Below are 25,756 nucleotides of genomic sequence, written 5' to 3'. Positions count from 1 at the left end.
CTCTTTCCTCCCTTTCTTAAAGATGGGCACTATATTTGCTTTTTTCCACTCATCAGGGATCTCCCCCAATTGCCACGAGCTTTCAAAGATAATAGCTAATGGTTCTGAAATCATATCAGCCAACTCCCTCAGCATCCTCGGGTGCATTGCATCCGGCCCCATGGACTTGTGTATGTTCAATCTTTCTAAATAGTCTTGGACCTGTTCCTTCAGCACTGCGGGATGTTTACCTCCTTCCCATACTGTGCCACCCAGTGTAGCAGTCTGGGAGCTGACCTTGTCTGTGAAGACACAGGCAAAAAAGGCATTGAGTACCTCAGCTTTCTCCACATCTTCTGTCACTAGGTTGCCTCCCTCATTCTGTAAGGGGCCCACACTTTCCCTAATCTTCCTCTTGTTGGTAACATACCTGTAGAAACCCTTCTTGTTCCCATTCACGTCCCTTGCTAGCTGCAACTCTAATTGTGCTTTGACCTTCCTGATTTCATTCCTGCATGTTCGAGCAGTATTTTTATAATCCTCCCTAGTCATCTGACCAAGCTTCCACTTTTTGTAAGCTTCTTTTTTGTGTTTAAGTTCACCAAAGACTTTTTATTAAGCCAAGCTGGATGCCTACCATATTTGCTATTCTTTCTGCACATCAGGATTTCATATAATGAAATGTTTTTTACTTTTGTTTGTATAATGTTGAAAACTGAAATGAGTCCTGACATGAATAACTTTTTTTAGAAAATACCAAACCAAAATATATACAAACATTCCGATGTTCCGTAATATATTAATATTACACTCACTGCAATTTTATTTTTTATTTGTACAACCCTAAATTAATCACTGAATCTACTGCTTTATATAGCTACAACTTAATTTTAGTTGCAAAGTAGAGTGTAATGTGGTGTGTATTACTTAAACAGTTTTTAAAATAGAAAATGACTTAAACTGGGACTAACTAGTATTTCCTGAGGCATTTAAAAAGCATGATTTTACTTGATTAAAACCACCTCTGTTAAATACCATGCCATTACTGCTGAGAGTTCATAGGTAATTTTAAAGCTTTGATCCTGCAGTGGGATTTGCTAGCACATACTACCATGCCACTCTGAAGTGCCAATGAAGCCATTGTGGGACTCTCCATGAGCACAGATGTCTGTGCTAGTGGCTCCCGAGGCAGGATTGGGACCTACTTTTGTAAACAGTTCTGTTAATTGATTCCCAACAAGGTTTGTAATCTGCTAGGTTATTTGTGATGTTACATCTGTAATAAAGCACAGAAAAAAATAATTTTTGTTCTGCACTAAGAAGACATGACTCTAAAGGAACAGATTTGTTGAATGTGCAGGTGCCATTTTTACACAGCAGATCTTTGAGTCTGCTAAGACTTATACACATGCTTAATTTATGCACTGTTCAGTTGATTTAAATAAAACTATTCACAGTGCATAAAGTTAAGCACATGTATAAGTTTTTGCTGTGTTGCGGCCACATTATAGATTAGAACTGCACTTTAAGCAAACTGAGACGGTTGTTGTGTTTATTTGCATATTGTACACTCTATGCTCTTTCAGATCACAATTAGTTCATAGCAGTATCCACATGTGAACTCCAGAAGAAGACCAAAATGTGTGGATAAGCTAATGTGCGCAACAATGTTTTTTGTCATTGCTTTGGAAACAAAAATAATGCAATGATTTCTCTACTTCAGCTTGCTTAAATAAACTGCTTAAAAATAACTGTTTAAATGTTTAATTGAGGTATATAATTAATCTTATTATTTATATATGGTAGCACCTTTGAATTGCAAAGATAAGGGCTCCATTATATTAGGCACTGTAGAGACATGTTACAAAGAAGACAGTCCCTGTGTAAGATACTTACAATGAGGCCCACTTCTTCCCCATAAACAAACAAAAAACAAACAAGTTGTTGTTTGGCAGGTCAGACATGCATTCTCACTTCTGTTTTCTTCTGACACCTGTAATTGCTCCTGCTATCCTTCCTGATCTGTTAGTATAGAAATCAACCTGGCAGCATGAGAAAATGTAGATCCACTGTCTAGTAATATAACTCCACTTCAGGACACAGCATGTATGAAGATGTGCATCTAACAACTCCATTCCTGATAAGAGCAGTAAGTACGTTATTCAGAATGAAAAGCATGCAGTTTTGTAAGTTTATCACAAGAATGCAACTACTGAATCCTTATGCAGTTACACTTATCTCTGTGTCATTTGTATCTGACCTAAGATACCATTATGTTTTTAACAACTCACATGCTTTTCCATTACTTAGCCTATCACAATGTTTTGACCAAACCAAACCAATCTGAAAGTACTAACACACTTGTCTGATGCTGAGTTACCTGGACAGATGTGCAGACCTTCTAAAAATTGACAAAATTCTGAATAATGTTTTGGGTAAAATTTTCAAAAGCTCCCAAGTGACTTAGCTTAAAAGCTCTTCGTCACTGAAAAAGAAGGTGTGTTTTTATTGTGGGAAAACTGACGCGCTATAAAAACATAGTGGAGACAAGGCACTCTAGTTTTACTGGGAGGTAATCTAGGCAAAGTCAACCCGAGGTGGGGATATAGTGCTGGCCTCATCTAGCCACTTCTGGTAAATACTTCAAGTGCCCTAGGTACAGTTTATCTTGCTGTAAAATCTTATACAATGATTGATATCTTGCTATATAAGAGCATCTTATAAAACTGAAGACAAATCTAAAGTCCCATTTTAAGAATGATTTAGGTAGCTAGGAGCCTTTATTCCTTTGACTTTCAGTGTGACCTAGGCTCTTAAGTCTCTTAGGCGGGTTTTGAAAATTTTACCCCACAGTTTTACTTCTACAATTTTCCACCATTTTGGAAATAAACAGAGATTCAACCTTCTTCACAGAGATAGACTTGGGGTACAAATCTGGTTCTTAAAATTTAAATTTTAGAAGAAGAGGAAGGAACTCAGGATTAGATTGTGTTCCCCACATTTCAAATTTTCTTCCTGTCCTGGTTTCAACTTCTGTATTTAGGATAAGCCATGTTGCTTAAGTAATGGAAGGAGTAGCATCTCTGAATTGTCTTTTTTATTTTGTCTTTTGTCTTTGTGTGGTTCTAGTTCTTTGTTAATTAGATCAAACCAGATTTCCATTGAGACTGTTACAGTAGTTAATTTGCCTATAATCTGTCAAATCCCTAAGATACCTCCTTTAGTTGTTTATGTAAATTTATTCAGGTTTGGCAGTTTCCCAGGAAAAACTAGTTAAGGACAGGGTGCTGGTAAATACTCGTTTAAACTGGGAAAATTGAAAAAAAAATAAAATTTTAATTAAAATATAATAATGAAAATGACTGAGAAATATTTAGCAATTTGGTAATAGTTTTGCAGTGATATAGTCTGTTTAATTTTAATTAAGGAAATAAAATAAAACATAAAAATTCAAACAGAAACTGGAACTTCTGAATTTGGGAATTCCCCTTTCTCAGAAGGGGAATCGGCAGATTCATAAGGTTCAGTTTCTGTTTCAGGTAAGCCAAACTAACTGTCCAGTGCAGTATTCTGTCTCTTGATCTGACTGGCTGCGGTGCATCTACTGTAACTGAACTCAGTGAGTACAGTGACTCAAAACAAAATATTTCAACATGAGCAAAGATGGAAGACCACTTGACCCAATTCTTGACTATTTTGATAAATTTCTTGAAGATGGCAGAGTCTTAGATGCAGAAATTGGAAAGAAAAAGTAAGTCGGAAGGCTGACTGTATGAGGGAACATTTTGCAAAATGCAGTGGAAAGAACAAAGGGACTCCAGAACCGCTGACTGGCTAAATGTGCGCAAGCAGAATCAGATTCTGAGGATGAAGATACTGATAATACTGCATTGCCAAACACATCAAAAGGAAGCCAAAGACAAGGTGGAGGAAGAATCATGGCTATGGATATGTTTGTAACAAAAAGTAGACTTGAAATTGCAGATTTTTTGTGTGTTAATATTCGCTCCTCTGTTATTGAGCATCCAATTTTTCAAGCAATTATCAGTGCCCTAAGGCCAAGCTACAAAGCTTCCAGTCAAAAGAATGTAGTAGATGAACTGTTAGATACAGTTAATGATGGCTTAAAGGTGGAAGCACATAAATTACATGGAAAAACAGTTACATTAATACAAGATGGCTGGAGTAATGTGCACAATGACTCAGTGATACAGAAACCACTGTTAGCTATCAGTGGTTGATTTTGGAAACAATAAGAACAAAAAGTACAGTGCTTCACTGGCAAGAGAATCCAAGGCATTAGCAAATGAACTGTACCATTGTGTTACGAGCTACCTGACAGACAATGAGAAAAAGATGTAAAGTATGAGAAGTGATTTGGAAAAAGATGAAGATACTTTGGTTATGTATGGATCTGCATCACGTTGGCTAAATCTACTTGGACAAGACCTTACATCAAATGCTTTGATGAAATATGTTGTAGATTTACAAAAGCATTTTCATAATTGCCATCAGCCTGAAGGCTGGTTAAAAGAATGCCAAGTTTTGTAAAACCCCAAATCCCTGGTGATGTACAATGGAACAAGCAAATAACATGCCTGGAAACATATGTTTAAAAATTGGTCTGATTATCTCAGGATTCTGAGTGACCATGAGTCAGAACTTGAAGATAAAATGGTCAGAATAATTAATTACTGAGAAGCAAATAACTTGATCAGACAATTGAAATCAGTTGCTGTGAAACTTCACGCACACCAAAGGGACACAACAATTATAGTATGCAAATATGGTTGGATCTACTGATAAATGAAGATCTTACAACACATAAAAGAAAAGTACACGAGATTTCATGAGGCAATTACTCCTATACACATGTTGGCCAACCTCCTTCATCCAAAATACCCAGGGCAGAAATTTGTCATCTGAACAAAGCCAAATTGCAAGGCAGTGGTTGCTCAGCAAAAATCCTGACTTTCTTTCATATTTAGTTTGATTTAAAGTAAAAGAATCGCTGTATTCAAAAACATTGTTTTCATATTCTGTCAAGAATAAAGTTTCATTTTAACATGGTGGAAAAATCAGTAGCATCCTGATATTCCAATTGATTTATGGTACAATTGCATCAGTGTCCAGCAAGTTCAGCAAGCATAGAAGAGATCTTTTCAAACTTTGGGTACATCCATCCAGAATTGAGGAATAGGCTTGGTCTATCCACTACATCATAGTTGATCTCCTGCTACACAATGTTGCATGGCCACGTGGATCTGGACTGGTAATCTGCAACACTGCATGCTTCTGATTGCTTAATACTTCAAGCCTACGACTTTGGATTACTGTTGTTTTTCATATAATCAAATGTATTTTATTTTTATGTTATGTACTATTGAAAATTGAAATGAATCCTGACATGTATAACTTCCTTGCGAAAATACCGAACCAAAATGTATTCAGAATTCTGACGGTAAGTATTGTACTTACATATGTTAGTATTATGGTTGCTGCAGTTTTACTTTTTATTTGTACAATCCTAAATTAACCTTCTATTCTACTGCTTTATGTAATCACAATTTGAATATGTAACTAAAATAAAGTGTAATGTGGTTCTAATATAAGGCATCAGTGACACAATTTTTAAAATAGAAAATGTCTTAAACTGTGACTAACTAGTTTTTCCTAGCATAGTAAAAGTCATGATCTCACCAGGTAAAAACCACCTCTATTAAATACCATGCCATCCCTGACTTTAGTACCTCTCTGTAAAATTCCCTGTTTAAAATGTGTACTATGTTTTGATCAGAGTTTTCCTTGTATAAATCTTACCAATTAATTTGGTTTAATTTCTCCTGTTTTCATTTTAGTAATCTAGAACTGCTCTCTCCCCACTTAAGGAAAAAAGTTATTCCTCTTCTGTGTTATACCAAAGCGGTAAGTAATTCTATTATAAATACATTTTTTTCTTTTTAAAATAAAATTTAAAATGAAAAGTGAGTTTAGTCCACTTGAGTCTAGTTTTTGTATAGCTGCTGATCCATAAAAGTAAAGTAGAAACAGATTCATTGTATAAATATGACCTACAATGAATTTTTAATTCCCATATTTTATGTTTTATTTCAGTGGCATTTGCTTTCATAGTCTTTTGCATAGATAAATGCGTGAACACATGCATACCAGCCTTCCAAAACTGTCATGAAAGTTGGACATATCAGGCACAAAATCTTTTTGTGGAAAATGATCTTATGGTTAAGGTACTGCTTGCAAGCGACATCCACGCCACTTCTCTGTGCGTGCTGGGAAGAAAGCAACATGCCCCAGGATCTGAAAGATGCAAACATAATTACTTCATACAAATGTAAAGGGGACAGAGCAGACTGCAGCAACTCCCGGGGGATATCTCTACTCAGCGTGGTCAGAAAGGTGCTTTACAAGGGTCCTGCTAAAATGACTCCAAGTCCTTGCTGAGAGAGTTTATCCTGAGAGCCAATGTGGGTTCAGAGCGGGACACTCCACAACTGATATGTCCTTCACAATGCGCTTGTTGCAAGAAAAATGCCATGAACAATAGGCACCTCTCTTTGTAGCATTCTTTTATCTTCGTTCAACTTTAACAAGCTCATTTAGTCCTGCTACAGAACTTGATGAGAAAATCGGCAAAGCCTCTGTCACCTTTGCGTGTCTGGAATAACAAGCTGCTAACCCTGAATACAAAGGTATCTGTTTATCAGGCTTGTGTCCTCAGTTAGTTACCCTCCTTTACAGCTGTGAAAGTTGAGTCACGTACTCCAAGCAAGAGTGGAGATTGAACAGCTTCCACCTTCACTGTCTCAGAAAAACCCCTGGAGTCACTTGGGATCAATGGATCATGAACAATGAGATCCTTGAGAGAACAGGCCTACCGTCTATGCAGGTTTCACTAGCTGGGGCATATGGAGCGCATGCCTCAAGATCGTCTGCCGAAGGTTGTGCTCTATAGTCAACTTGAGAACTACCTGTGACACAGAGGAAAGCCAAAGCTCCGATACAGCAATATGGTCAAGCAGGGTCTCAAGAAATGAAGCATTTCCACTGACAACTGGGAGAGCCCTGCCCACAATCACTAAGTCTGGAGAAGTCTGGAGAAGTCGGGTCATGACTGATGCACTGAGGCCCGTAGGTGAGTCAGGAAGCAGTGTGTGCTCCATCCGCCATCTGGCGAGTGGACCTGTAGCCACTGTGGGAAGGCCTGCTGCTCGGGGATTGGGCTCTTCTCCCACACTACTGCCAAGCACCATTGACTGACTGACTGTGTCGTGTTTCCTTTCATCTGTGAAGAAGTTGGATGGCCATTTGGACTGGGACTCAGAAGATTTGGGTTTAAATCCCAGTTTTGCCACAGATTTCCAGTGTAACCTTGGGCAAATTACTTAATCTATCTGTGGTTTAGTTCTACATCTGTAAAATGGGAATAACATTATTTTCTTTCTACTATTCTTTGTCTTGTTGATAGATATTATAAACTCTTGGGGACAGGGACAGTCTCTTTCTATGTGTTTGTACAGTGCTAATCACAATGGAGCTCCAGTCTTAGTTGGGGCCTCTAGGTGCTATAAGAACAATCCCACACCCTTAAAATGATAAATGAAAAAGCTATATTTTAATTCTTGTCTTAAAAACAAAACAAAAACAAAGGGAATGAACAGAGCAGGTAATCATCAAGTGTTCCTCCCGTTGCCCTTTCCCAGCTTCTGGCAAACAGCAATCCCTATCATCTGGTAATAGCCATTGATGTACCTATCCTCCATGAATTTACCTAGTTCTTTTTTGAGTACTGTTAGTGTCTTGGCCTTCACGACATCTTCCGGCAAGGAATTCCAGAGGTTGACTATGCATTGTGTGACAAAATACTTCCTTTTCTTTGTTTTGAATCAGCTGCCTATTAATTTTATTTGGTGACCCCTAGTTCTTGTACTTTGAGGAGTAAATAACATTTCTTTATTTCCTTTCTCTACACCAGTCATGATTTTATAGACCTCTATCATATCCCCCCTTAGTTATCTCTTTTCCAAGCTGAAAAGTCCCAATCTTCTCCTATGGAAGGTTTTCCATACCCCTAGTCATTTTTGTTGCCCTTTTCTGTACCTTTTTCAGTTCTGATATATCTTTTTTGAGATGGGTGACCAGGTCTGCATGTAGTATTCAAGATGTGGGTTTAGCATGGATTTATAAAGAGGCAGTATGATGTTTTTCTGTTTTATTATCTATCCCTTTCGTAATGATTCCTAACATTTGTTAGCTTTTTTGACTGCCGCTATACATTGAATGGATGTTTTCAGAGAACTATCCACAATGACTCCAAGATCTCTTTCTTGAGTGGTAACAGCTAATTTAGACTCAATCATTTTATATGTATATTTGGGATTATGTTTTCCAATGTGCATTACTTTGCATTTATCAACATTGAATTTCATCTGCCATTTTGTTGCCCAGCCACCCAGTTTTGTAAGATCTCTTTGTAACTCTTCATAGTCTGCTTTGGTCTTTTGCCACCTCACTGTTCACCTCTTTTTCCAGATCATTTATGAATATGTTGAACATTACTGGTCCCAGTACAGATCCCAGGGGGAAACAACTATTTACCTCTCTCTATTCTGAAAACTGACCATTTATTCTTACTCTTCGTTTCCTATCTTTTAACCAGTTACTGATCCAGAAGAGGTCTTTCCCTCTTATCCATGACCACTTACTTTCCTTAAGAGCCTTTGGTGAGGGACCTTGTTAAAGGCTTTCTGAAAAATCTAAGTACACTATATCCATCCTGTCCACATGCTTGTTGACTCCCTCAAAGAATTCTAGTAGATTGGTGAGGCATGATTTCCTTTTACAAAAACCATGTTGACTCCTCCCCCCAACAAATTGTGTTTGGTCTATGTGTCTGATAATTCTGTTCTTTACTATAGTTTCAACCAGTTTGCCTAGCTTGAAGTTAGGCTTACTGGCCTGTAATTGCCGGGATTGCATCTGGAACCTTTTAAAAAAATTGGTATCACATTAGCTATCCTCCAGTCATCTGGTACAGAAGCTGATTTAAATGATAGGTTACATACCACAGTTAGTAGTTCTGCAATTTCACATTTGAATTCCTTCAGAACTCTTTAGTGAATACCATCTGGTCCTGGTGACTTATTACTGTTTAATTTATCAGTTTGTTCCAAAACCTCCTCTAATGACACCTCAGTCTGGTACAGTTCCTCAGATTTGTCACCTAAAAAGAATGGGTCAGGTTTGGGAATCTCCCTCACATTCTCAGCCTTGAAGACTGATACAAAAAATAAATTTTGTTTCTCTGCAATAGCCTTATCTTCCTTGAATATTCCTTTAGCATCTTAATCATATGTTCTTATGTAGAATAAAGGTTGTTCCTCGCTATTAACATATTCATAATGAAGTTACCCATTGGATGAATTAGTATATTAAAAATACCTAAATTATCATGACTTCAGTATCGTGTGGCCAATGTCTTAAAGCACCTCCAAGTAGTTAAGGAAGTCTTTGCATTTGACTGTTCGTACACTTTGGATATGTGTATACTAGAAACGTAAATTGACCTATATTAGGTCCACATTAATTACACCACAGTGACCACCACAGTAATTACTGCATGGTTCATGTCCACACTACACTCCTTAGGTCGGTGGTGCATGTCCTCACCAGGAGCGTTTTCACCAACCTAAGAGGGACAGTGTGGGGAGCTGGTCACTCAGGTCTTGGAGAGCCCGGTCTTTCAGCTCTGATGGCAACTGCCCCTCTCCACTTCCTGTTCCCCTTGGAGAGCAGAGGAAGCCTCCAGGGCTTCTCCCTGCTCTATTCCCAGCCAGGGAAGCCACCAAGGACTTCTTACCCCGGCTCCCAGCTGATGGGAGAGTGTCAAAAACTGCCTGGGCTTCTCACCCTGGATCCCAGCTGAGGGTGTGCATGTGTCCAAAGCCACCCGGGCTTCTCGCCCCAGCTGGGAGTGGGGTCCAAAGCCCCTCCAGGCTTCTCGCCCCAGCTTCCACCTGGGAGCAGGGTCCAAAGCCCCTCCAGGCTTCTCGCCCCAGCTTCCAGCTGGGAGCAGAGTCTGAAGGCATAAGGCATAAGGCAGCTTATGTTGACCTAACTGTGTAGGCCTGGTCTATACTGCCAGCAAAATTTGGTGGCAGTCGCTTGTGTAACTCCTGTTGACTTCGTAATTTCCATTTAGCGTGCCGTCTCCATTGTGCGGCGCCGATGGGAAATGTGTGCTCGTCGATGCAATGCTGCTCTTTTTTTGGAGATGGTTTTACTAGATCGACTTCTGGATCAATTGAGGGGTCTTCACTTCCACTCAATTGATCTGGATAGATCAGCTGCCCTCAGTGTAGACATACCCTGTGTCCTGTAGACCAGTCCTTAGTTAATACACATATGTATTAGGCGTTGCACATCCTTAAGAGCAATTGGTGGGTTTGATTTGGGGGGATGGGAATGACGTTCAGTTGTATTCTGACATTAACAGTAACTTATCACATTGACATCACATCAGAACAATGTTTTATAGCCTCTGCCAATTTAAAAATCAAATTGATGTTAGATCTGTATAGAAAAACACTTTTGACTGACAGGAAAGGCAGTTATATATAGATGTTCTGTTCTATCCATGTATAATAAGGTTTTTGACTGACAGCTTAACAGTGGGACAATTTCTATCCCTTATATTCCAAATGATTATTATTGTCGTACAAAAACACTTTTCCACTAGCTCTGTATAGAGAATATGTATACTTTTTTGTGCAATAACATTGAGTCTTTTGAAAGTCTTACAAATGGTGACAATTAATGAAGGCACTATCAGGTAATTGTAATCAATGTCAAGGACTTGTATTATGGTGTGTGGTGATGTGGAAGCCATTCGGTACGTAACTCCCAGTGGAGGATCAGCACAGCTCTTTGACGTATTCTTCACACTGGATGAAATGTCTATGGAGAAGTGACAGCAATATTTCTTAACCTGAAGGTGTCTTATAATCTCTTTTCTGCATTGCATTTCTCTACATCACTTTAAAATGCAATTTTAATCTGAAAAGTACCTATGTAAAATGGCACCTCTTAATGCAACAGAAGCATGCTGTGTGTCAGGGCCAACAATTCTCTAATTTCCACATTCTGAACCCTAAGGTTGTTCAAGGAAAGGATAGTTGGGCATATGGAAGGTCTTTAGTGTTTTGGTTTACCTTTCTCTTTTTTGTCCCTTTCCCTAATAAACTTCTCATCCCTAGGCCTTTCACTATGAGCTCTTACTGTTTGTATGCTGACTGGTTCCTTACAGGATGGGGACTCTATCCTGCAAAGCAGTGACGCTGAAAAGAGCTTGGGAGTAATGGTGGATAATCAGTTGACTATAAGTTCCCACTGTAATGTTGTGTCTAAAGAGTGAATGTGATCCTGGATGTGTAAGTGGGAATCTTGAGTAGGCGTAGGAAGATTATACGTGTGACACACTGTACCTCATAGCGGTATACTTTAAACCCCTTATTCATCATTTCTGTATGGTTGTAATAATTCATATTAAGCATGCCATGTAAAATATCTAATGAAAGGTCATAATCTGCTAAAATCCATTGTGCTGTCAACGTATGCATATCGCTAGTATGTATGAAGTTATAAGATTTTGCTGTTATAGGTTATAAATTGCTAGTAACAGCAGAGAAGTCACCCCTGCCCTGGAGGGGCTCAGCAGGCATCAGCCAACAAAGGAGTTGTAAATAAAGGATTTACAATGCAATGACAGTTGCACAAGACAATAAATTAGAGATTGTTCAACTCTATGACTCACTTGAACAGGAGGGATTGAGCAAACTTGTGACTCAGCAGGGCCCACCTGGACATGCTTGGATTAGTGTCTAGTGGCCACATTGTCAGAAGATATAAAGGAAGGAAAAGAGGCTGTGGACTTAGTCCTTTCTCTTCCTCCATCTATGCTGAAAGCAACAAGAACGCTGGAAGACTAAGAGATTGAGCCCAGGCTTGAGTGGTGCCTGTATATTGAGAACTGGGACATTCAAATGGGGTGAGGAAACTGACTAATCTAGATGCGGCCTAATGTTGGAGATTTAAGATTTAGATTGCCTGTTTATCTTTATTTTCTTTGTTACCTATCTCTAATCTCTTATGTCTGCCACTTATACTCACTTAAAGTCCACCTTTCTGTAGTTAATAAACCTGTTTAACATTCTTAACTAAAACAGTATGTTTCAGAGAGGAGTTTGGGGAAAAAAAAACCTACTCATTTAACAAGAACTGTTGTGTCTTCTCCACGCTGAGGGAGGGGCCAACTGGTGATAAACCTTCTGATCAGGGCAGGACAGGGCAACTTCGGGGTGCAGAGCAGGGAACTGGGTCAGACTGGCTAGGCTCTTTGTGAGATTCGTGCGTGGCTCTGAGAGCATTCATGCAATCTAGCTGGGTATAGGGCTCCGCCTATTGTTGGTCTGAGTGATAACAGCACCTGGAGGGCTTTGCTGCTTGTCATCAGCAAAGTTGTGTGGGAGACAACCCAGTCTAGGGAGTTAAGGGGACACAGTGTCACAATATAACCTCTGTATTTGACACTGTTGCAACTGCTCCTGGAATACTATTTCAAGTTCTGGTGTCCACAGTTCAAGAAGGGTGCAGATAAATTGGAGAGGGCTCAAAGAAGATCAAGGAGAATGATTAAAGGATTAGAACACATGCCTTATGTTAGTAGACTCAGAGCACAATCTGTTTAGCTTAACTAAGAGGTTAAGGGGTGACTTAATCACAGTCTAGTGGAGAAAGGTAAAATAAGACCCAATGGCTGTAAATTAAAGCTAAACAAATTCAGACTAGAAATAAGGTGCAAATTTTTAACAGAGTGTAATCATTCGAACAGTTTACCAAGAACTGTGATAGATTCTCCATCACTGGCAACTTTTAAATCAAGATTGTTTTTTTTTTTTTTCTAAAAGTTATGCTCTTGGTGAAACAGAAGTTAATTCATGGCAGTGCTACAGCCTGTGTTATAGAGGAGGTCAAACTAGCTGATCACAATTGTCCCTATACGCTTAGTAAATAAGAGCTCTGTGTTTGACTGAAGATCTTGTGGGAAGAATTGGAACTTTGTTTTTCCACAGTAGAATCATTCTGATGGAGAATCCCAGGGAGAAAAGGTCTAGCTGTGATACCGTTGATTGTTTAATAGAGAAGAAGAAGGAGATGTAGAAAGAAGATCAATTTTCCCAGCTAGTGGAGAAGCTACTAATCACTAATTATGTTTAGATTTTTTTGTTTGGCTGTATAAATTGGGAGAAGATTAAGACTAGATTCTGTTTTTACACTATTGTTTTGAAGGAATGCATTTCTTACTGGTTTTTATGAAAAATACAGTTTCTTGTTGAATTACAGGTTAAGGAAATCCACTCAACTAGTCTGACTACCTGTGAGCCTCACACTGCTAGGCAGGTGATGTTTTAGAACTATCTGAAGACATTTGTTAGCATCATTTGTATAGAACTATAAAGCAATCTGATAAATTGGAAGCAGAGTTTGTAGGTTGTGTCACAATTCTCTGCTGGTGGCCTGTAGACTTAAATTATAATCTTGAAGGTAGTGCAAGACAAGGGTAGCAATTCCAGCTGCTTTTATGAGGAGCTCTAGCTTTATAAGTAGAGAAAATTTCCATCATTATGAGTATCCCACAGATCATCTTGTATTCCAAACCAGAGCCTTTAATCCATTTGGACCTCAAAGTAATATAGAAAATAATTTGTGAATTATATATAGGAAAAATGTGCATCTTCTCTTGGGCAAGACAAACTCAACTGATCTACCCAGACAACAAATTCTACTTAACAGTTTATGACATGAAGTGAAGGGTCCATACTACTCAGAAAACATTTTAGATGAACAGAAAATAATTACTCAAACCCATATTATGTAGATTTTCTTAATGTAATTTCTTAGCTTTTAAAAAAAGAATACTGACAAAACCCAGAAATTCTGTCATGTGGAACCATATTAACTTCCACATGGTTCATCAGCAGGGTTAGAAACCTTTAGATTCACAGAACAGACCTCTGCCGTTTCAGTTACTCCTATTAACACCTGAAATTCTGCAGAGAAAGGGAGACCCTGGCGCACTCTACGTAGAATGTGTCAGGTTGCACTCTTTTGACTTCTCCAGAATCATTACTGAGCTGCTCCAGAACCTCTTTCTGGCTGTACTTCTCCCCACACCTCCTGATTTTCATGCACAACCCATCTGTTACCCTACAAAGTTTTGAGACCTCCTTATCAATCTCCTGCTGGAGCTGGCCAAGGTGGCCAACCAACACACAACTGGAAGGAGAGGTCAGGGCAGTGGGGCCTTTTTCCATTCCCTGGTTCAATCACGTCTCTGTGCAAAATTCCTCTGGGCAATATCCACTGTATCCTTTGACGCTGTGGGGGGTTCTTTGCTCTTCTCCTTCTAGTTTCCCAATTGTCATCCTATGACCTTCATTCCCATCCCTGTTTTTAAATTTGTTGTTCTCAGTATCCACATGAGGCCTGGGTACACTGTTTTTCCCCTCTCCCACTGAGTTAAGGGGGAGGGCTTTTAGTTATGGGCAGACTTAGGCCTGCCATCTCCTGACAAACACAACAGGTACTTTATTAAGTTATAGTAGTGTAGGTTGTCATCTTGTATGTAAGCCAGCCACTAAAGGGAGATGAGGCTCCCGCTTTACCATTGGTTTTCACAGCTATCACATCATAGAAATGTTGAGACTCTGGAATCCTGGGTTCTATTCTGTATTCTGAAAGAGGTATATTCAAATAGTTACAGACCCTTCTGTCCCAGTCCCAAACTCCCCTCCTTGTCTTTGCATTCCAGTCTTTTTCTTCAATCCCTCCTTGACCTAGTCTTAGACTCTATTCCCCTGCCTCTCTTCAGTTCTTCCTAGTGCCAGACTGCAGTACTCTGGAGCCCCTCAATGGCTCCTTGTCCCAGTTTTCCAGATCCTCTACCCCTCCTGCCCTCTGTTCTTTCCACTGCTGCTTGTCAGTCCCATCTCATTCCCTTCTCTACCCCCTACTGGCTCCTTCTCCTAGTCTTCTTCCTCCATCTCCTTTTGGCTCCTCATCCCAGTCCCAAACCCACAGCTCCTGATCCTCCTCCAACCCCCACCAAACTCAGTTCCTCACCTTATGCATTCCTGTCAGGTGGCTTCCTTGCAGCCTTGGCACCAACAGGGGAAACATTGAGAGCACAGGAGAGAGAGTGTCTCTCTGTTGTTGGCTCCTAAGCTTAGTGTCATGTCTGGAGTGGCTCACGACCAAGAATGTCAACCTCAGGGCACATTGTCAAAAAGCAGGGCACACACCCCAACTGGTGGTATGTTCTATAATTAGATTTCACCAACCCAGTAACAAATGTGAACTCCCAAAGTACTACAGTAGTCTTATAATGGAGTCATAGACAGTCCCATTAGACAGCCTGGTCTATCTTGCCATTCAAGCAAGCTGGTCTATGTGATAAATGGTCACTTACACCAAAAATCACAAAATATTCAGGTTCCACCTAGTCCCAGGAGACCGGTCCCAGGAGACCAGTCACTTACCCAGGTCGATTTGCATCCTAGATCTTACACCAAAAACAATACTAGTAGCCAATAGTATAATAAACTAAGATTTATTAGTTAAGAAAAGGAATGGGAGTTATTGAGAGGTTAAAGCAGGTAAAAATATAAGTTCAGCTGAGTCACAGGGTATGTCTCTTTGCTGCCGTCAGATTGATCTTTCTGGATTGATTGAGCAGTCAGTGTAGACCCGCTCAATCGATCAGGAAATCGACGCAGTAAATCCACCCCCTCAAGTGGCGTAGCGCTGCATCGACAGAAACACAGTTCCCATCGAGGCAGTGCAGTGAAGATGGTCTGCAGAAGGGAAGCACAGCAGTCGATGGGAGTTATGCAAGCTACTCTGTGTAGTTTGCGTAATTCCCGTCGACTGCCACCAAATTTCCAGGTAAGTGTAGACCAGGGCACAGTCTATAATTTCAAAAGGTAGCAGAGGTGTAGTAATCTGCTAGTTTCCTAAAAGTCTTTTAGGGCTACCCAATGTAACTCTGGAGATTTCTGTCTTCTCATTCAGTTATTCTGCCCTGTTAGAATCCATACAGTTCAGAGATGATGGATTTTTCCTTGTGTCCATATGTATAGCTGCTTCTCACAGAAACCAAGTGGACTATCTTTCATGATGAGGCAAGAGGAATACACTTAGGGACTTTGATCTTTGCTCTCACACACAATGACTATGTGCAGGAATTGGCTCTTTCGATTATTGTTCTTCGAGGAATGTCCCTGTGTATGCTCCACTTTAGGTATCTGTGTGCCCTGCGCCTGTAATTGGAGATTTATGATAGCAATGCCTGGTTGGATCATACATGCGTTATCACTGCCTTGCACTGCCTCAGGCGGTTACATAAAGGTGAGGGACCAACTGTCCCTCGGTTTCCTCTTCACCCCTTTGGCTTAAGTAGATGCCCTCAACAGTGCCTCTTTTCTCTACTTAGTACGTAGATATTTTATAGTTATTAGTTAGATAGCAGTTTGATAGTTAATTCTACCCTTCCTATTCACCTTCACTTTTTCTTTTCCTTAAAAGAAAAATTACTATCTCATTAGGCAAATAAGTTTCAGTTTTTCATTTTTCCCTGTTACTATAGTTTTCCTCGTCCCCATCCCTCAGCTTGGGACAGAAAACTCTGACATGCCCAGTTCTCTGGGATTCAAGCACCGCCTAACGTGCAGGCTGTTGATACCTGTTTCAGATGGACACACACAGTGTGTCTGCTGCCTCGGCAAGACACGTATTCCACAAAAGTGCTCGCATTGCCGTAATTTAAAGGCCAGAGCAAGGAAGGTGAGAGACCTCCAGCTCAGACTCCTCATGATGGAGAAATTCCTGCAACCAGCCTCAGACCCCACATCAAGGATCACCCCTGGCCAATGGTCATCGGCAGCCTCTGACTCAGGTCCTGCCACAAAAGCTCCTACTAAGGAACCCTTGCCTAAAAAGGCTATAAAAAAGCACTCTCAAACTTCACCTCTGAGAGTGCTTGCTAAGAAAATGTGCTCCTCAGCTGTCGAGACCTCATCAGTATTGTTGGCACCAAGTGCGTCAGACTCTGAGACACCAGGACCATCCCGTATCCCCAGTACCCAGAGAGCAGAAGGTCCTAAGCGGACAAATTCTGATAAAGTCTCAAAGGGCAAAGCAAAACTCTAAGCCTTGGTACCTATGCAGCTGAAAAGACACTTGGCACCAAGCAACTCAACCTCACGGCTGTCAATGGCACCACCTACGGTACCTCTGGGTGCATACCACAAGATCTTTGGCCCTGGTGATGACAATTCATATGTCAGTAATGCCAGTTGCGCCAGCATCAGTGCCATCTCTTCTGGTACCACAGCAATTCCTGAGATAGGGAGACCTATTGGTTTCATTCACTCCAGAATCTCCGCTCTTTGGTATTGATGTTACTCCAACCCGCTCAGTACCAAGTTGCCTGACCACTCCACCCAGGTCTGCCTCTCCCCCCAACTCTCTAGTGAAGATGATGAAGAAAAGGAAGGACAAATATATTCATCCTGTCATTCTTCACTTGCTCACTCACCCAGACCAGGACCATCCCACCAGTCAGGCTGTCACTCAAGCGCAGAAGCATCCAGCTGGTATGGGCACCTTTGGGTGCCATATCCCATACCATTCCCACCACAATGGCCTACTGGGACCTCTGGGCTGTGTACAGGCCACAACATCGTAAGCCCCCAGCCCATCATGATGGAGGGCACCACTATCTCCACCATCACCCATACCAGGTTTCTCAAAACCTCAAGAGGAGGTGACTAAGGAGACGGATGACGCTTCTGATCAGGAAGCCTCACCATCACCAAACCTATCATCATCTCCAGATGAAACAGTAATGCCCCCACCACCCAGCACGGGGGATGATTTCAAACAATTTCAGCAATTCTTCAAAAGGGTAGCACAATTCCTAGACATATCCTTCAAGAAGTACCTGAGTCTCATCATAAACTGCTGGACGCACTCCAAACATCTACATCAGCAAAGATAGCACTGCCAATTAATGCTATTATGGAACCTGCCAAAACCACCTGGTAGACACCAGCAACAGCACCATCATTGTGCAAGAGGTTGGACAAAAATATCTTTTCCCTTCTAAAGGAAGCAAATTCTTGTTCCACGCACCCCACATCAAATTCTTTAATGGTGGATGCAGTAAATGAGAGGGGGAAGCAACAGCATAACACTACAACCTCCTATGGCAAAGTCTTCGGGTGAAAGACATACTCATCCACTACCATGCGATTCTGGATAGCAAATTTTGAAGCTTTTTTATCAAAATATGTGCACAGTTTCCTCTGTAATGGCAGATTTTATTGAAAGCTTGCCAGACCACAAAAAAGAACAATTTAAGAACAATGTTAACAATTTAACATTACTGATGGTCACCTAATTGCCAGGGCAGCACTTCAGGCCTCACTCAGCTCTGCAGACATGGAGACACGCTGCATGGCTACATCAATAGTCATGCGCCATGCATCATGGCTACGTTTTTGAGGGTTCCCTAGAAAGGTGCAGTTGACAGTAGAGGACCTGCCTTTTGAAGGTCCAAAACTATTCACTACCAAAACTGATGAGTCCCTTCATGCTTTGAAGGATTCAAGAACAACTTTGACATCGCTAGGCATCTATATGCCTGCAAGTATTACACACACAGATTCTACCTGCCTTACGCACAGCCACAAAGACAATACGACCAACATCGTAAGTAGAGACAAACCAGATGACTACAAGCACCAAACCAACCTTCGACGTCCCAACAATCTACCTCGAGACAGCAATTTTGAAGGGGTGGTTGAGAGCATCAGATACTCACAAATTCTAACGCTGGAAACACGTCATCTCCCAACTATTTGGAGATCAGTTTTCCCTTTTTTATGAAGTCTGACAGAACATCACAGCAGACAAATGGGTTTTGGAAATTATTAAAACTAGTTACTCCGTCCCTTTTATCTCCATCCCACATACCCATGCTCCCTTCCTGTCCTCCTTCAGGGACCCCTCCTATGAGTACCTGCTGCAACAGGAAGTAAACTTTGGTTCAAGCGACCATGAGCTAATTCAATTCATACTAAATGGAAGGATAAACAAAAATAGATCTGTAACTAGGGTCTTTGACTTCAAAAGGGCTAATTTTAAAAAATTAAGGGAATTAGTTGGGGAAGTAGACTGGACTGAAGAGCCCATGGATCTAAAGGTGGAGGAGACTTGGAATTACTTCAAGTCAAAGTTGCAGGAACTATCTGAAATCTGCATCCCATCAAAGGGGAAAAAATTCATAGGCAAGAATTGTAGACCAAGCTGGATGAGTAAGCATCTCAGACAGGTGATTAAGGGAAAGCAGAAAGCCTACAAGGAGTGGAAAATGTGAGGGATCAGCAAGGAAAGCTATCTCTTTGAGGTCAGAACATGTAGAGATAAAGTGAGAAAGGCCAAAGCCACGTAGAGTTGGACCTGGTAAAGGGAATTGAAACCAATAGTAAAAAGTTCTATAGCCATATAAATAGGAAGAAAACCAAGAAAGAAGAAGTGGGACTGCTAAGCACTGAGGATGGGGTGGAGGTTAATGATAATTTAGGCATGGCCGAATATCTAAACAAATACTTTGCCTCCATTTTTAATGAGGCTAATGATGATCTTGGGAACAGTGATAGGGTGGCTAATGGGAATGAGAATATGGAGGTAGAAATTATCACATCCGAGGTAGAAGCCAAACTCAAACAGCTTAATGGGACTAAATCGGGTGGGCCGGAAAATCTCCATCCAAGAATATTAAAGGAACTAGCACATGAAAGTGCAAGCCCATTAGCAAGGATTTTTAATGAATCTAAACTCAGAGGTTGTACCGTATAACTGGAGAATTGCTAACATAGTATCTGTTTTTAAGAAAGGGGAAAAAAGTGATCCGGTTAACTATAGGCCTGTTAGTTTGACCTCAGTAGCATGTAAAGTCTTAGAAAAAATTTTGAAAGAGAAAGTAGTTAAGGACATCACGGTTAATGGTAATTGGAACAAAATACAATATGGCTTTAAAAGATAGATCGTGCCAGACCAATCTGATCTCCTCTTTTGAGAAGATAACAGATTTTTTAGACAAAGGGAATGCATTGGATCTATTTTACCTAGATTTCAGTAAGGCATTTGATACGGTTCCATATAGGGAATTATTAGTTAAATTAGAAAAGATGGTGATTAATATGAAAATTGCCAGGAGGATAAAGAACTGGTTAAAGGGGAGACTACAACGGGTCATACTGAAAGGTGAACTGTCAGGCTGGAGGGAGGTTACTAGTGGAGATCCTCAGGGACTGGTCTTGGGACCAACCTTATTTAACCTTTTTATTACTGACCGTGGTACAAAAAGTGGGAATGTGCTAATAAAATTTGTGGATGACACAAAGTTGTAAAGTATTGCCAATACAGAGAAGGATCTGGATATCATACAGGAAGATCTGGATGACCTTGTAAACGGGAATAATAGAAATAGGATGAAATTTAATCGTGGAAAGGTCATGTATTTAGGGACTAATAACTATAAGCGGGGGATGCATCAGTTGGAAGTGACAGAGGAGGAGAAGGACCTGCGTGTATTGGTTGATCACAGGATGACTATGAGCCATCAATGTGACGTGGCCATGAAAAAAGCTAATGCAGTCCTTGAATGGATCAGATAAGGTATTTCCAGTAGAGATAGGGAGGAGTTAGTACCGTTATACAAGACGCTGGTGAGACCTCTTCAGGAATAGTGTGTTCAGTTCTGGTCCCCCATGTTTAAGAAAGATGAATTCAAACTGGAACAGGTGCAGAGAAGGGCTACTCTAAGATGATCTGAGGAATGGAAAACCTGCCTTATGAGAGGAGACTCAAAGAGCTTGGCTTGTTTAGCCTAACCAAAAGAAGGTTGAGGAGAGGTATGATTGCTCTCTATAAATACATCAGAGGGATAAATACTAGGGAGGGAGAGGAATTATTTAAGTTCAGCACCAATGTGGACAGAAGAAGTAATGGATATAAACTGGCCATCAGGAGATTTAGACTTGAAATTAGATGCAGGATTCTAACCATCAGAGGACTGAAGTTCTGGAATCGCCTTCCAAGAAAACCTAGCTGGCTTGATAAATGTATGGAGGGGATGGTAAGATGGGACAGCCTAGTTTGGCAATTTACTGATCTTTGACTACTGGTGGTAGATATGCCAATGGGCCTGTGAAGGGATGTTAGATGGGGTGGGTTTCGAGTTATTACAGAGAATTCTTTCTTTGATGTCTGGCTGGTGAGTCTTGCCCACATGCTCAGGGTTTAACTGATTTGCCATATTTGGGGTCAGGAAGGAATTTTCCCCCAGGGCAGATTGGCAAAGGCTCTGGGGGGTTTTCGCCTTCCTCTGTAGCATGTGGCACATCTCACTTGCTGGTCGATTCTCTGTACCTTAAAGTCTTTAAACCATGATTTGAGGACTTTAATAACTCTGTCATAGGTTAGAGGTTTATTACAGCAGTGGGTGGGTTCTGTGGCCTGCATTGTGCAGGAGGTCAGACTAGATGATCATATTGGTCCCTTCTGACCTTAGATTCATAGACTCTATGAAAAGATAACCCTTGTACATTTAGGTGCAGTAGAATCAGTACCACCACAGAACAGAGGGAAAAGTTGTTATTCACATTACTTTCTAACACAGAAAAAAATGGGCAGATGGATGCCCATTATAGATCTAAGAAAACTCAACACATTTGTCAAATCCCAATATTTCAAAATGATGACATTAGCAACTATAATTCCAGTGCTAGAAAGGGGGGATTGGCTTCTCTGCTCTTGACCTCCAGGATGCATATTTTGATATAATGATCCATCCATCCATCACACAGAAGATTCCTAAGGTTCACCTTAGGAGAACAATACTTCCAATACAAAGTACTCCCCTTCAGTCTGTCTACTGCCCCAATGGTTTTCTCAAAAATCTTAGCAATGGTGGTAGCACATCCATGCAGATATGGGATCATGATATTCCCACATCTGGACAACTGTCTAATAAGGGCACCAACAGAACACAAAGTGATAGAGGCCACTCAAAGCACCATAACCCTCTTTACGAACCTAGGGTTACAAATAAACAAACAAAAGTCGACACTGATCTCAGTCCAGAAACTAGAATTCATTGGGGCTTATCTCAACTGCCCGAAAACTACAGCCTCCTTACCTCAACAACGCTTCACCACATTTGTGAATTTAATGTCGACGGTTACAGACAGCCCACAAACATCAGCCAGAACGTGCCTACATCTAGTAGGACACATGTTAGCAACAACATTTGTAGTCAAGTATGCCAAACTACACATGAGATGCCTGCAGGTATGGCTTTGAACAGTCTACACACCACACAGGCACAGTCTCAACAGACACCTCACAATGCCGCACAAGGTAAAGGATTCTCTAAAATGGTGAGTCCAAAGAACATCTGTACAGGAGTTCTCTTTCTACAAAGAACTTCAATAATGACAATCACCACAGATGCCTTCCTAATAAGCTGGAAGCATATCTACTCAACAACATGCTCCAAGGCTGATGGTCCACGCTGGAATCCAACCTGCACATAAACTTGCTGGAGCAATGCAGTCAGCAATGCATGCAATCATTTTCCACCACTGATGAAGGACAAATCGATCAGGATCCTAACGGACAATGTGGCATGCATGTTCTATATAAACTGCCAAGGGGGAGCAAGATCACACTCCCTGAACATGAGAGCAATACTGCTTTGGAATTTTTGCATCAACATATCAGCATCTTATTTTCCAGAATGTCAGAACACAACAGCAGATGCACTAAGCACAGACATTTCACAGAACCACGAATGGCAAATGGAGTTCTACACATGATATTCAAACAGTGGGAGTTTCCTATCATAGACCTCTTTGCAACAGTACAGAACACTAAGTGCCCACAATTTTGCTCCAGAGCAGGACTGGGACACAACTCCCTAGGCGACGCTCTCATCAAATGGGATGCACCCTTAATGTACGTTTTTTTTCTGATACCACTCCTAGCCTGAGTCATGCACAAGATCAGGAAGGACAAATCCAGAGTCATCTTAATAATACCTATATTCCCCAGAAAAACTTGGTTTCCATACCTCTCACCGGTGTGAGTGTGCCCACCTCGAAATCTTCCTCTAATACCTCATCTTCTCTTCCAAGATGTGGGACACATCCATCATTCCAACTTGATGATACCACAAGGCCTGTTTACTCAATGCTCAGAGAAAGTGAAACAACCTGCTCACAGGAAGTAAAAGACATCTTATTAAACCACTGTAGACCAAATACAAGGAAGACATATACTCATAAATGAAAATGTTTTGCAGCATGTGCAGAATCTAACATATTATACCAACTTCCTCTCCTTTACCTTCCTCTTCTTTACATATTAGAACTTTAAAAATGGGCTCTCTACAAGTTACATCAAGATGCACCTGGCAGCTATCATAGCTTTCCATGATAAAGTGGATGGGGTAACCATATTTGCCCATCCAACATCCAAACAATTCCTCAAGGACATTACAAATACTTACCCTGAGATAAGGACCTCAGCTCCAACGTGGGACCTCAGCCTGTCCTTATGCAGACTTGGAAACTCCATTTGAGCCACTCACCACTTGCTCCCTTCATCTTTCTATGAAGGTGGCCTTCCTCATTGCCATCATGTCTGCTAGACACCTCGGAGAATTGGGTGCCCTAATAGCACACCCTCCATACACATTTTATTTAAAGACAAGGTCATCTTAAGATCACAGCCTAAATTCCTACCTAAGGTCGCCTCCCCCATTTTATTTAAACGAGCCCATCCACTTACCTGTGTTTTTTCCAAAACCTCACGTGGACAAAAGAGAGACAGCACTCCATACCTTGGACGTTTCGAAGAACATTAGCCTTCTACATAGACAGAAAAAAAACCTTTAGAAAATCACCGAAACTGTTCATCTCTACAACAGAAGGATCAAAAGGGGAAGCCATTTCAAAACAGAGACCATCCAAATTGATATCAGGATACATCTTCTTCTGTTATCAAAAACATCAGTTAAAAGCCCCAACTGGGACCAGCACACACTCTTTCAATATCCACTGCCTTTCTCTACAATGTCCCCATTATGGACATTTGCAAGAAGCCCTTGGATGTCTGCCCACACCTTTACAAAACACTACGCTATAGAGCAACAGTCATCTTCAGATGCCCTATTTGGACTCATGGTTTTATCATCCATTATGAGCACAACTCCAAAGTCTCTTCCTTCCACTGAAGATCACTGCTTTACAATCACCTAAAGCAAAGCACCCACAGGGACACTCCTCGAAGAAGAAGAGAAAGTTACTCACATTGTGCAGTAACTGAGATTCTTTGAGATGGTTGTCCCTGTGAGTGCTCCACTACCCTCCCTTCTCTGGAGTTTTATGCAACTCATACTCTGTGATAGAGATGGGACTGAGGGATGGTTGGTCGTGCAATGCTATGTAGCTGCCTGAGGCAGTGCGAGGTAGTGACAACGACCCATGTGTGACCCAACCAGGCACTGCTGACATAAATTTCTGATTACAGGTACAGGATGCATGGACACCTAAAGTGGAGCATCCACAAGGACAACCATATGGAAGAAGGTCAGTGAGTAACCTTGTCTTCTTCTTTTGCATTACACAAGGCTTCTTTCTTGTTTGATGGGTTACTTAGTTACAGGGTTGTATACAATGCAAATGTTTGCTGTTACATTGTAACAGGTGTGACAAAGCTCTTCCTTTACCTTGGTGGGTCCTGCACTTCCATCTAGCGATAGGTCAGGGAACTGCTTCATCCTTTAGAGGTCTTCCACCCTATAGTGGTGGGGGAAGGTAATACAGCCTCTCTAAGATGGCCGCTCCCTGCTGGCTCCTGGTCCTGTCTCTGATTCTCAGAGGCCCCTGCCTCTTCACTGGGGCTTTTGCCCCTCCAGTGAATGGCCAGTACAGGGTGGAGTGGGGGGGGGAAGCCTGGTCCCACCCCCGTCTCCGGGCCCCAATCCAGAGACCCTACAAGTGGCAATCTCGTGCTTTGGCTTCAGGAAGCTGCTAGCTTCCCTGGATTACTTCCCTGTGCCCCTTGACTTAATGTCCCATACCCTGCCCGAACAGGGTTCCTTCCTGGCCTCTTGGCCAGGGAAGGCTTTTGGCCCTTGACAGCTTCACTGGGCGTGGTAGTGCCCAAACTAAATGTCCAGTTCAGACTTTCCCTTTTGGCAGGGTCTCTTCCCTTAGGCCTCCAGGCCTGGGAAAGGTTCTTTGCTGTCTTTGGGCAGGGTTTTCCCTCCTCCAGTCTTTGTACCTGCAGTGTTCTCCTCTGCCAACATTCTGCTCCTTCTCCTAAACCCTCCTGGTTCTTGACAGTGTCTTGCCTCCTCATACATTCTGGTAGCTCACCTCACTCTCATAACTCCAGCTACACCCTTCCTCTGGTGGGAAGTCCTAATCAGGGCCACTAAATACATTGCTGTACATTTTAACATCTACTTTGAATTATACTAACACACAAGAGAGCCTAAGTGATTCAATCAGCCCTCGGGATATTTGGTAACAAAGTGTTGGGCAGCTTCAACTATAGATGATGGTACCTGCAT

At 41.3% G+C, this 25,756-nt stretch overlaps 1 long non-coding RNA gene across 1 annotated transcript in view; it reads left to right on the top strand.

Moving 5' to 3' along the window:
- LOC137156689 (uncharacterized) overlaps nucleotides 1-25,756 on the top strand; it is a 49,854-nt gene that overhangs the window by 3,183 nt on the left and 20,915 nt on the right. Inside the window, exon 2 of the long non-coding RNA XR_010920855.1 lies at nucleotides 5,838-5,904. This is a non-coding gene — a long non-coding RNA (uncharacterized lncRNA). The remainder of the gene's footprint in view (nucleotides 1-5,837; nucleotides 5,905-25,756) is intronic.

The sequence above is a fragment of the Emydura macquarii genome, unplaced genomic scaffold (genome assembly GCF_026122565.2).
Source record: "Emydura macquarii macquarii isolate MOO-44397 ecotype Brisbane River unplaced genomic scaffold, CSIRO-AGI_Emac_v2 contig_1477, whole genome shotgun sequence".
NCBI lineage: Eukaryota > Metazoa > Chordata > Testudines > Chelidae > Emydura > Emydura macquarii.
Note: the sequence above shows the minus strand (reverse complement) of the source record. Positions and strands in the feature narration are given on the sequence as shown.